Source organism: Rhinoderma darwinii, chromosome 1, assembly GCF_050947455.1.
Source record: "Rhinoderma darwinii isolate aRhiDar2 chromosome 1, aRhiDar2.hap1, whole genome shotgun sequence".
Lineage (NCBI taxonomy): Eukaryota > Metazoa > Chordata > Amphibia > Anura > Rhinodermatidae > Rhinoderma > Rhinoderma darwinii.
The window spans coordinates 213,005,263-213,017,495 of record NC_134687.1 but is presented as its reverse complement, the minus strand read 5'-3'; positions in this window follow the sequence as shown (position 1 = coordinate 213,017,495).

The window sequence follows — 12,233 nt, the reverse complement described above, 5'->3', positions numbered from 1 at the left end:
GTATTACAACGCTATTATTAAAGGTGATAAAATGTATCACCCTACAAAAGGATATAAGATTGGGGTGAAAGCAGGGGCGCAGCTAGGGGGGGCAGGCGGGGCATGTGCCCCGGGCGCAACTTAGATGGGGGCACCAGCGCCATCCCCTCCTGCACTATAATTGTACCTGCGTCTATAGGACACAGGTACAATTAGAAGCAATATATGGGCGGGTACGTTCCGTGCCCGGCCATTCAGCACCTTTCTACGAGTGAAGCGGCGCGATAATGTGCGCCGCTTGCGTCATTGAAAGGCGTTGAATGACAAGGAAAGTCACTCTGCCCTGCCATCAGCGCCTTTCATAGACTCTTCGTTCAACCCCAGGAGACCTGCGCAGAAGAGAGCAGGTCTCCATTGCTGCCGGACGGCGTGGGAATGGGATTAAGGTGAGTTTGAATAGTTTGTTATTTTATTGTAATAAAAAAGTGTGTGGCTTTATCTACGGGGGTGGCTTTATCTACAGGCGGGGCTTTATCTACGGGGGACTTTATCTACAGGGGGGCTTTATCTATGTGGGGCTTTATCCACCAGGAGGGCTTTATCTACAGGAGGGGCTTTATCTATGGGGGGCTCTATCTACAGGGGGGCTATATACTGGGGTAGGCTATCTATGGCGCACTATATACAGGGGTGGGCTATATCTACAGGGGGGCTATATACAGGGGTGGGCTATCTGTGGAGCACTATATACAGGGGTGGGCTGTCTGGAGCACTATATACAGGGGTGGGCTATATCTACAGGGGGCTATATACAGGGGTGGGCTATCTGTGGGGTACTATATACTGGGGTGGACTGTATGTGGAGCACTATATACAGGGGTGGGCTATATCTACAGGGGGGCTATATACAGGGATGGGCTATCTGTGGAGCACTATAGGGGGAGCTATTTGTGGGACACTATATAAGGGGGTGGGCTATATGGGGGCACTATCTACAGGGGGCCCTATGGGGGTCACTATCTAGAGGGGGCTCTATGGCAGGCACTATCTACAGGGGGCACGGTGTGTGTGTGTGTGTGTGTGTGTGTGTGTGTTTGTGGGACACAGTGTATGGTGTATGGTACGCTATTATATTTAGGGGTGTAGTGTGTGGTATAGTGAGAAATTTATCTTTGTTTATAGGTCTAGAAATGTTGGAAAAGTGAGAAGCTGAAGATATCTGAGCGGCTAACTGCAGAAATGGGCTGTGACCGGAAGAAGTCATCATAGAGGTCTGGACCGGATGGAGAAAAATAACTAGAATCTGAGACGTCACCGGTGACTCACTTAATGTAAATGTTTATTCTGTCTCTAATCAGTAATGTAGTCACTGTATGATCTGCAGCGAGATGATGGGTGGTAGGATTTATTTTTTGTGAAACAGCATCTCCCAGCATATCCTTACCATTGTTCGGGCCATGCTGGGAGCTGGAAACAAATTAGTGCAAACCTATACGGCAGGGGTTGCACTAAATTGAGCTGTATTTGTGCTGGTGTTGTATATATGTACTGAGCTTTGCTCTGGTGCTGTATATATGTATTGAGCTTGGTTCTGGTGTTGTGTAACTATATTGCTTGTAAAATGTACAAATGTTTTTATGCTCGAGCTACATAAAAAGAAATGTGGAAAAGAAATGACACGTCATTGATTGGTAGAGAAAACAAACATGGCAAGGGGGAAGGAGATGTCGGGAAAGAGGTTCGGGGGGCAAACGGAATCTTTGCCCCGGGTGCTGGATAACCTAGCTACGCCCTTGGGTGATAGACTTTTATTTACTTGTTAAAATGTTCAAATGGTAAAGCATATGTGGGACTAACAGCACGCCAAGTTAAACTACGTTTAAATGAGCATAAATCCAATAATAAAAAATATAAAGAACAGGAACAGAAGGGAATGGAACAAAGGAAAGGAAATAAAAAAATGAAGTAGAGAGGAACGAAATGGGACAAAAGTTCCATGAAGCAACAGTAGGTAGGTATTTTTTTTTTAATATGAATTATCATATACCGTATTTTTCGGACTATAAGACGCACCTGACTATAAAACACACGCAGGTTTTAGACAACAGAAAATAGGAAAAAAAATCATATTTTACTACTTTTACAAAGAAAAAACTATTGGTTAAAAAAAATAATTTGTTCGGTTTCACAACAATCCGAAAGCCATAACTTTAAGGGTATGTGCACACATAGTGTTTTCAGCTGTTTTTCGGACCGTAAAGGTCCCGAAAAACAGCTGAAAAATCGGAAGCAGATCGCCTACAAACATCTGCCCATTGAATGACAGGGTGTTTTCTTATGCCTTGTTTTCCAAAAACGGCACGTAAAAAGACGCCCGCGAAAAATAAGTGCATGTCACTTCTTGGGACGTTTTTGTAGCAGTTTTTCACTGACTTTAGAGAAAAACAGCTCCAAAAACGGCCATAAAAATCCCTGTGAAAAACGCGAATTGCTAAAAAAACGTCTGAAACTCAGGAGCTGTTTTCCCTTGAAAATAGCTCAGTATTTTCAGATGTTTTTTGCTAAGCGTGTGAACATACCCTTACATTTTTTCATTGTTTGAGCAGTGTGAGGGATTATTTTTTGCGGGACGAGCTGTAGTTTTTATTAGTGCTATTTTTTGGTACATACGTTTTTTTTTAATCACTTCTTATTTTATTGTTTTTAGCGCTATGGTTACCAAAAAGCAACGATTCTGGGTTTTTAATGTATTTTTTTTTACGCCGTTCACCGTGCAACGCAAATAATACTATATTGTAATAGTTTCGGACTTTTACGGATGCAGCAATACCAGTTATTTTTATTTTTACATTGTGCATTGGGAAAAGTTTTTGTTTTTTTTACTTTTTATATTTTCTTACACTCCTGAAAATTTATCTTTTTATTTTTTACACATTTTATTAGTTCCTCTAGGGGACTTGAACCAGCGATCATTAGACTACAATAGACTACAATACATGGATGAACCAGCGATCATTAGACTACAATAGACTACAATACATGGATGAGTTACGGAAACAGCGTAACTCGTTGAGCTACGCTGTTTCCGTAACTCCCATAGTAGTGAATGCCAGTTACAGAAGCAGCGTAGCATGCTACGCTGTTTCTGTAACTACTATTCAGTACTATGGGAGTTACAGAAACAGTGTAGCCCAGCGAGTTACACTGTTTCCATAACTCGACCATGTACACGGTTTTCGGAGCTACGGAGTTAAGGAAACAGCGTAGTTCGCGGTTCTACGCTGTTTCCGTAACTCCCATTCACTTCAATGGGAGTTACGGAAACAGTGTAGCTCAGCGAGCACTCGGCTGTTTCCGTAACTCATGACCACCTAACCAAGAAGTGTCCGGGAGATAGAAGATAGAACAGGGTTTAGGGGGCCCAGATCTATTTGACATTTATGACCTATCCTGTGGATAGGTCATAAATGTCCTTCATGGAAAGACCCCTATAAATGCCACGGTCGCTATTGACTGCGGCATTTAACTAGTTAAAATGGCCAAGAACAGCGCCATCACTGTTCCTGGCCGTTAGAGCAGTGTGTCAGCTGTAAAACACAGCTGACACCTGTGGCGTATGGAGTGGGCTTAGCCCGTGAATCCGCTCCGCTCCAAACATAATCCCCTCCACACTCCATGACGTGTTGGCACATCATGGGTCAGGAAGGGGTTAAGTAAGAAGCGGTCAGGGGGCCTGGCGCAGCTGGATCCCTTGACTGCTGACTATAAAACGCAGGGACTTTTTAGCAAGATTTATTCTTGCTAAAAACTGCGTCTTATAGTCCGAAAAATACGGTATGTGACCTGAGGTGGCAAATGTTAGAACAACTGGAGAAACACTGTTGTGAGGATGAGAATAGGCGATTATTATTACAAAAAGAGCTGTTTTGGATTACTAGTTGGAGACATTGGAACCCAAAGGGTTAAACGAAGCCTGCAGTTTTAGGCTGAGTTCACACACCCTATTTACGGACATAATTCGGGTGTTTTAGCCTCGAATTACGTCAGAAAAATACGTCTCCAAAGCGTCGGCACACATCTGCCCATTCATTTGAATGGGTTTTACGATGTTCTGTGCCGACGGTCATTTTTTTCTTAAAAAAGACGCTCGCGTCAAAGAAGTACCTGTCACTTCTTGAGACGTAATTGGAGCCGTTTTCCCTTGACTCCATGGAAAAATAGCTCCTTTTACGTCCGTAATGGACGCAGCGAAAAGCGCCTGCACATGCCATTACGTCTGAAATTCCGGAGCTTTTTTCTCCTGAAAACAGCTCCGTAATTTCAGCCGTAATGGAGGCTGCCATGTGAACATACCCTTAAAGTGTTTGTGTAAGTAAAAATGGATGTTCAAGTATTTTTATTGGTTATATGAAAATAATATGTTTTTTTGTGACCATGTCGCTGTGAGTGTTCTCATGCATATATTTTTGCACATTAATATTATACATTTATATATTTGTCATGTTTTCAACTATTTAAGCCACTCAATCCGCTTCACCTACACACATGAGTAGGGGGGAGTGGTCTCCCGAAAAGCTGCGGCGAGGAGGCATGAGAAGGGGAGCTCAGCAGTCTCGGCTTTGAACAAAGAAATAAGAGAAAAAATAAAAGAGGACTGAAATCTGTCTGATTCAAGCGACTTCCATCTGTGAGTAGGTGTTTTCATTATTTCCTAGACCGATTAAGGTGTTGTTGTGCATACTTTGCTACAAATTTGATTGCTGGACTTACAAGTCAGTGAAAACTCCATGACATGCCATATTATGGATGTATTCTTTCCTAGAAGCTTTGCCTGAGGAGGCACCATATGGTGGCACATGGACTGCCTATGGCAACATAATACATGGGTGCATGAACCCAAGAATTTAAACTGAAAAACAACAAAACTGAATATTGACTCTGTTGAAAGGATTATAATTTTTTACATTTGAAATCTTTTCAAGAGTCCACCACACACTAATCAATGGAATGATGACTAGATACTTTAAACTGGTTGCCTTTGCTTATTACACTTTGTAGTTTTACAAATTAAATACTATTTTACAATAGCAAAACAAGCTTATAGCAAAAGTAAGAAAGATAAATTGTCATAATCTTAATACAATATTTTAACTTTACGAAAATATTCTCTTAAAACACCAAATGTTTTTAAAATGTATATTTCCAACTTATTCTCTAACGTGTTGAATATTGGTAATTCAAAGCAATAGATGAATAGTTACATACAAAATACAATTTTAATTATTAAGTTGAACTTTTAAGCAAAAATTGAGGAGGAGGCTTAAGAATGCCTGCCAATTAAAATGTGCAGAAATAAAAGACCTTTACATACACTAGATAATCATGTCAAATTCTAGATATCGTAAAAATATGACTGTACAGTGTACAGGAAGAAAACAAGTTTAATGTTATTAAGTGACAATTTTCACCCACATCACCAGTAATTATATGATCACCCATAAACACGGCACAAAAAAATAACTTGGCAAAATGTCCAATTCTCTTTATAAACCGTGTTAAATGAATATGTATCAAAACAACAGGGTTGGAATGTACATCTGCCAAATTTAATTGAAAATGTGCATTTGTATGAGCCAAAAATTGGCATTTTGTGCAACAGATTTTTAAGCTTAATGGTATTATATTTTACCTATTTGAAATCCTGTACAGTATTATCTACATTGTTCATCTATCAAATGAAAAAGGTCATTCAATGTCAAACAGAGTGCTCTTAACCATTAGTTTATTACAGACATAAAATTTAAGCATGAACACCTATTTATTTTTTTCTCTGTAGGATCTTAAAGCAATATCATGTTTTTCACTCATGTCAGTGAAATAATATGATGTTGTTTTTTTGGTGTGAGCGAGAATGGGAGGGTTAACGTCCATGATCATAGACCATACAATAATTGCACACAGTCCTATTAACAAGATGTCTTGGATATAGTGTCATTCTGCCATTCCTCATGGGAAATGTGCACTAACCCTTTAATTTTTGACAGTAATTACAATTCAAACACAAAACATCACTGACTAAATATCTACTCCTTACATCATGTATTAACATCAATTTTCCTTTCAAGTGTGTTCAGGAGATAACAATTAAAGGCATTTTTATAATTATATTACATGTTAAAAATATTTAATGGAGATATCCTATTGTTCAATAAAATTTTATAAATGGTAATTTAATAGGAATATAATATAAGGTTTAAAGAAAATTAGGGACGAGCATCAATAGTGATTTGACACATTTGTTGTCCACGCATTGCAGTAAACATTTAATGCTGCAGTTTTTAAAAGTGTATTGACATGAATTGGGCAGGGGGAATAATGTATGATGGTATAAAGGTCTTTAAGGCACACATAACTAACATAGTAAAATAAAAGATATTTTTCAATATTGTGATTGCTTAGCCTCAATTACAAAATAGATATTACTGCTGCAGCGGTTGGTGGAAAACATGTCGCCGTGCTTGACTAATAAGGTGTACAATTAATTTAATAATTATCAACATATTTCCATCGTTTACTGTAGTAGATTGACAGACGAGCCCTAATAAGTTCTAAGGTTTTCCGTTAAAATGTTAAAAGTGATTAGACCAAATACTGTATTCTCCAAACTTATATATGATTACATTAAATAATTGCTTGGTGAAATAGATTTTTTTCTCTTACTGTTTTTTAGTATAATATCATTAAGATTTTTTTTATCAGATATTGCCCTTTTAAACTTTTCTGCAGCCTGTTGTTGAACAATCGGATGTACTAATCCAAAGGTAACTAGCAGGACAATAACTAGAATTCCTAGGGCCCCATAAAAAAATTAGATGGACTCCCAACACCTAATGACACAAAACTGAAACAGCAGCATAAGTTGCGATAACTAAAGGTATGGATAATAGCGTCATATATCAGAGAATCCACGTATTAGTGCTAGATAGCAGAAATATGCACAAACCACAAAAAAATAACAGTGTACCTTCACCGGAGTGGGCCCCGTCAACCTCTGGGCCCATAGCAGCTGCTATGGCTGCCCCGGCTATAGTAATGAAAAAGCAGAAAGATATGGGTCAGCACTGCATAGGTTTGTGGTCCTTTGAAATGAAAGTCAGACACATGCCTCGGAGCTACTGCAGGTCATACAATGCCAAACGAATGGGGTTGCTCAGCTCGGAAGTCAGAAGTAATGACCATGCTTACTAGCAAAACCCTATCAGCCAAAACTGGCCTCCTGGAGCTCGGTGGGTCTATCATGTCTTGCGTAAATCCCAAAGTTAAAGAGATTGTACAGGAGTAGAAAAAACATGGTTGCTTATTTTTTAAATAGTGCCACACCTGTCAGTAGGTTGTATCTAGGATGCAGCTCAGCTGCATTAAAGTAAAAGGGTTTGAGCAGCAAAACCACGCACAACCTGTGGACAGGTGTGCCACTGTTTTTAGAAAGCAGCAATATTTTTCTCATCCTTGACAACCCCTTTATTTGATGTCTGGTGTATTCCACTACTCGTTAGAATATTAAAAGGGGTTGCCTGAGATAAGGAATAAAAGGTCTGAAACAGCTCTACTCTTGCCTCTGAGTTGTTTCTGGTATTGCAGCATAGTCCCATTCACGTGAATGGGGCATCAGATCCAGCACATGGACAAGAGTTGCTATATTATTGTATTATTTCTAACTTCTCATCCCTGCTTTAGTTGTAGTTGTACATAGGTACTAAAGGGGTTGTACATAATTAGAAAAACATGGCTGCTGTCTTACAAAAACAACTGCCACAACTGTTCACAGGTTGTATGTGATATGGGGTATGTGAAGGAGAAGGGTTTTAGGTATCATGCACATGGCAGAGTTGTGTGTACTTAGCCTTAAGGAGGCGTACAGAGTTCCTACAGCTCTGTACTACGGAGGCGTAAATGGCCCCCTATAGTGCCTCCATACAATACCATATTACGAAGGTGTTCTCCCCTAGAAACAATGCTTCTAGGAGAAAAACTCAATATTACGACATATGATTGGAATCCTATGGAGTCTGACAGAATAAAATCTCAGTATGCCCCTATGAAAACAAGGTACAATAGAGCTCCATGGATTTTACAGGTGCTGTTTTACACCTCCATACAACTTGGAGGTTGTACGGAGCCTTAAAATGTAATTATTTTTACTTTATTTTGAATAATATTTTATGCAAATAACAAAATTCTATTTTGTAAGGTTACATTTCAAGAGCTATACTGCATGTTGTTTAGGATTTTAATGTTTAATGTATAAGTGTTACTATTGAGCTTAACCAATATTTTTTTAGCACAAACCCTAAATGACAACTGAAATATCTAGGTCCACAAGAAAAAAAAAACATTCTAAAACAGGTTGCCTATATTTGCTAAGAATAATTGATGGCCAATAGGGACTGGCTTTTTGTCAGCTTCACTCTCATAGTCTGTGCCTGATGTGCTCTTCATTGCCTGCAGAGACTCTACCTCTGTTCAGAGAGCACATCGTAATGTGCTGTTCATTTAGGACAAATGATTGATTCCTCTGTAATACTTCTAAATGGAAGTTGTATCAGTGTCCAAAAGCATAAAAGGATCAGATAGACAGGGTCTTTAGCAATAATTGGTTCGCCCTGCATCAGGTAAACCTAGCTGCTTATGGGCCAAATGTGAATGTCACATTAGGTATTTGTTAAATAGAAATAATCATAGCTTTGAGTACATTACTTGTTTAGAACACAGGTTCTTGCTTAGCTTCCAGTACGTCTCTCAAAAAATTAGGGACAACTAAACTCATAGTTAAATGATGTACTGTGACAATAATTGCTGGAGATGAAGACGCATGAAATAAAGTGTCAGATTCTTTGAGCTGTAGAAATGGTATTTGGGCTCCTCAAGGTGAAGCAAGGTACATCTCACGTAGTAAAATAATGATGTCGAATATTTATACTCTATTATTTAGTGATTCAAAACAATACCTAGGACTACACGCCTCCCAAAAAAAAAGGCTATACAATCCCTATCAATGGCAGAAGTTAAATTAGATATTTTTAATTACTGATCCATGCCGTCTCCTAACAATGCTTTATAGCTTGTAGCTTGTCAACCTTTATTTGAATAAGGAATCAACTGTGTTTCTGTAGATGTGCACTTATTATTATTATTATTATTATTTTATATTTATATCAGATCAACTGGAGTTATTGTATTCTTAGTCTGCAGCTTGGATATAAACTAGATTTATAGAAATATAGCTTTAAATATAGCCACATTCATCCACAACTACTAGCAGTTACATGGTCTCTTTGTTTAACATTAAACACTGAAAAAAACCATGCAAACATATAATGATGAATGTGAATATGTTTTTATTATCATTACCTATTCAGTTTGGTATTGTAGATGTAAAACATAGCAATTTTACTGTTTAGGACCCAAACCTATAGGAAGTTCACCATTAATAAACCTTTGTTAGTATATTTGAAAATTGCATTGTCAGCAATATTTTAATAACTCCATTTACAAATTACAATTTTGGAGAAAAGGGAGAGAGGCCATGGAAAAGTCAAATTTCTACAGCTTCTCTAGCCCTGTATTCTTCTAATTAAGTAAGGGTCTTCAGAAATATGCTTGCGTGTGCTATCAATAAGGTTTACTCAAAGAATACAGAACAAGGAGGAAGATAACAGGAGGCACACATTGGGTTTGCCAGTCTAGGAAGCATTAAAATTTGGGAACATAGCCATCACTCCAGAACAACACCAGGTCTTATCTGCCCTTTTCAATGCCACTGTTAAGAACATTTAATATGTCAGTCACACATGTGTAACTGGAAGGCCACACCAACACAAGTGAAAAACCCAGGAAAACTAAAGGGGGACCAATATACATGTAGTATTCATGCTGAACGCAATTTTCTCAATGCAATTACGCCAGTGTAATTGATGACTCCAGAGTGCCTCTTTTCTCTTTTGCTTTTTTATTTCTTTAATTTCTTTATTTTCATGTCTAACTTACGTCTCATGCACACGACCATATTACTACAGTGTTGTACAGAGTTGTTAAAGAGCACACATGGTACATAGGGCCTAAAACTTGGGTTGGCTTGAAACTCCATGTGCCGCCATAATGCCTCCTGCACACGGCTCTGCTGAGTGCATAAGGACTTAAATTCCATTTACACATTCCGGATTTTACATGAATTTCGCATGATTTAAATGGGAAATCCATGTCTCTTTACAGACATGGCAGAAATTTTCCATGTACATTTAAAATGTGTAAGTGACTTGCGGAAAAGCTTGGCAGATTTCCACATGCGGATTAGCCACACATCAAACTGCACATTTGTGGCAGAAATCCGAGATAATCCTCAAATTTCTGCCATGGATCCAGGAGTAAATACGTGTCATACTTGCCTATGGCAAATCCAACATTTCTATACAAAGCCTTAGGCTGGAATCACACATTCAGTTTTTGAGCCGAACACAAGATTGAATACAAAAGAGAGGAGACATATCAAAATCTTTCCTTTATACTTTTCCTTCTTTTGGATCAACTCCTGACTTTGGCTTTTTGCACCAAAAACTGCATGTGTGACTCCAGCCAAACACCTACTTTTATTTCAATAATTGTCCCTTTCTTATTGTACACATAGATTACAAGGAAAAGGAATAATTACATGTATTTCAAGAGTCCAGATCAGGATAATGTAACATAATATAATGATTAGAGCCCTATTGCTATTATGTGCAAGTTGACGTTGAAACGGTATCTCGAAGTTTACACCCTATAATTATTTTAAGATAGTATGATGCTTTCCTTTGCATTGTATAAGTTTAATTGTCTGGAAACAAATGTACTTGAAAAACAATACAAATATTTTGAATTGTTTATTCAGCTAACAAATAAATAAAAATAATCATAATATTATTACAATTATGGATAAAACTAGCAACATTTTGAAAAACCATGAATATAAATGTCAATTATTTAGATGTAGCATACAAAAGTTTTTTGTTTTTTTTTAAAATCTGCTATATAATATAATTTTCATCATAAACTACAGTGCAAAAAAATGAAGCTTTTAAGATGCCAACATTTCGTTTTGGCAAGATATTGGAAATAAATACTAATGTGTACTTAAATCTGTAAGTATTGTACTTATGTACTGCACAACCTCCTACAAATCATTTAGAAATGAAGAATAATTGAAACAATTAATCTAATTAGAACAGACAAACTGTAGGTTTGTGTTTGGCGAGACACCCATAAAGCCTATGCTTAACAGCTTTTTAGTACCTACGTTGAGAGAACACATCTTTAAATTTCTTCTGCCAATATTGTTAATATATTTAGTTTGCAAATTGGTAACTTACAGTAAACGACAAAACGCATTCCAGAGCATATGAAAACCATTCTAACGTACAAATCTTGCAATTTAATTAGAAAATGCTGTTTTACACTAGCTCAACTCTGTTAACACATAATACTTTTTAGGATTTCGATCAGGTATAAGAACCAACTTGACCTCTTCTCTTAAAGAGGCTCTGTCGCCAGTTTTTAACTGCCCTATCTTCTACCTAATCTAAGAGGCGCTTTAATGTAGATAACAACAGGTTTTTGTTTTTTTTTAACGTTTATATTTGACCAAGTTATGAACATTTTAAGATTTATGCAAATATGTTCTTAATGCCAAACTGGGCATTTTTTTAATTTTCACCAAGTGGGCCTTGTAAAGAAAAGTGTATGACGCTGACCAATCAGTGTCATACACTTCTCTTCATTCATGCCCAACTTTTTTCACTGCACAGCGTGATCTCGCGAGATCACGCTGTGATGGGACTTCCTCCCGCAGGTCCTTCACCGCAGCCGTGCCAGGACGTTTATCCGAATCTGCAGCGGCTGGAGGCGATGTCTGTATAGTCTTCCATAGCTCCGGTAAAGGACCTGTGGGAGGAAGTCCAGTGAGATCACGCTGTGCAGTGAAACAAGCTGGGCATGAATGAAGAAAAGTGTATGACGCTGATTGGTCAGCGTTATACACTTTTCTTTACAACGCCAACTTAGTGAAAAGCAAAAAAAACAAAAACGCCCAGCTGGGCATTAAGGACAAATTAGCATAAAACTAAAAATGATCATAACTTGGTCAAAAATAAACGTTTTTAAAATAAAAATAATGTTGTAATTTACATTAAAGTGCCTATTAGATTATGTAGAAGATAGGG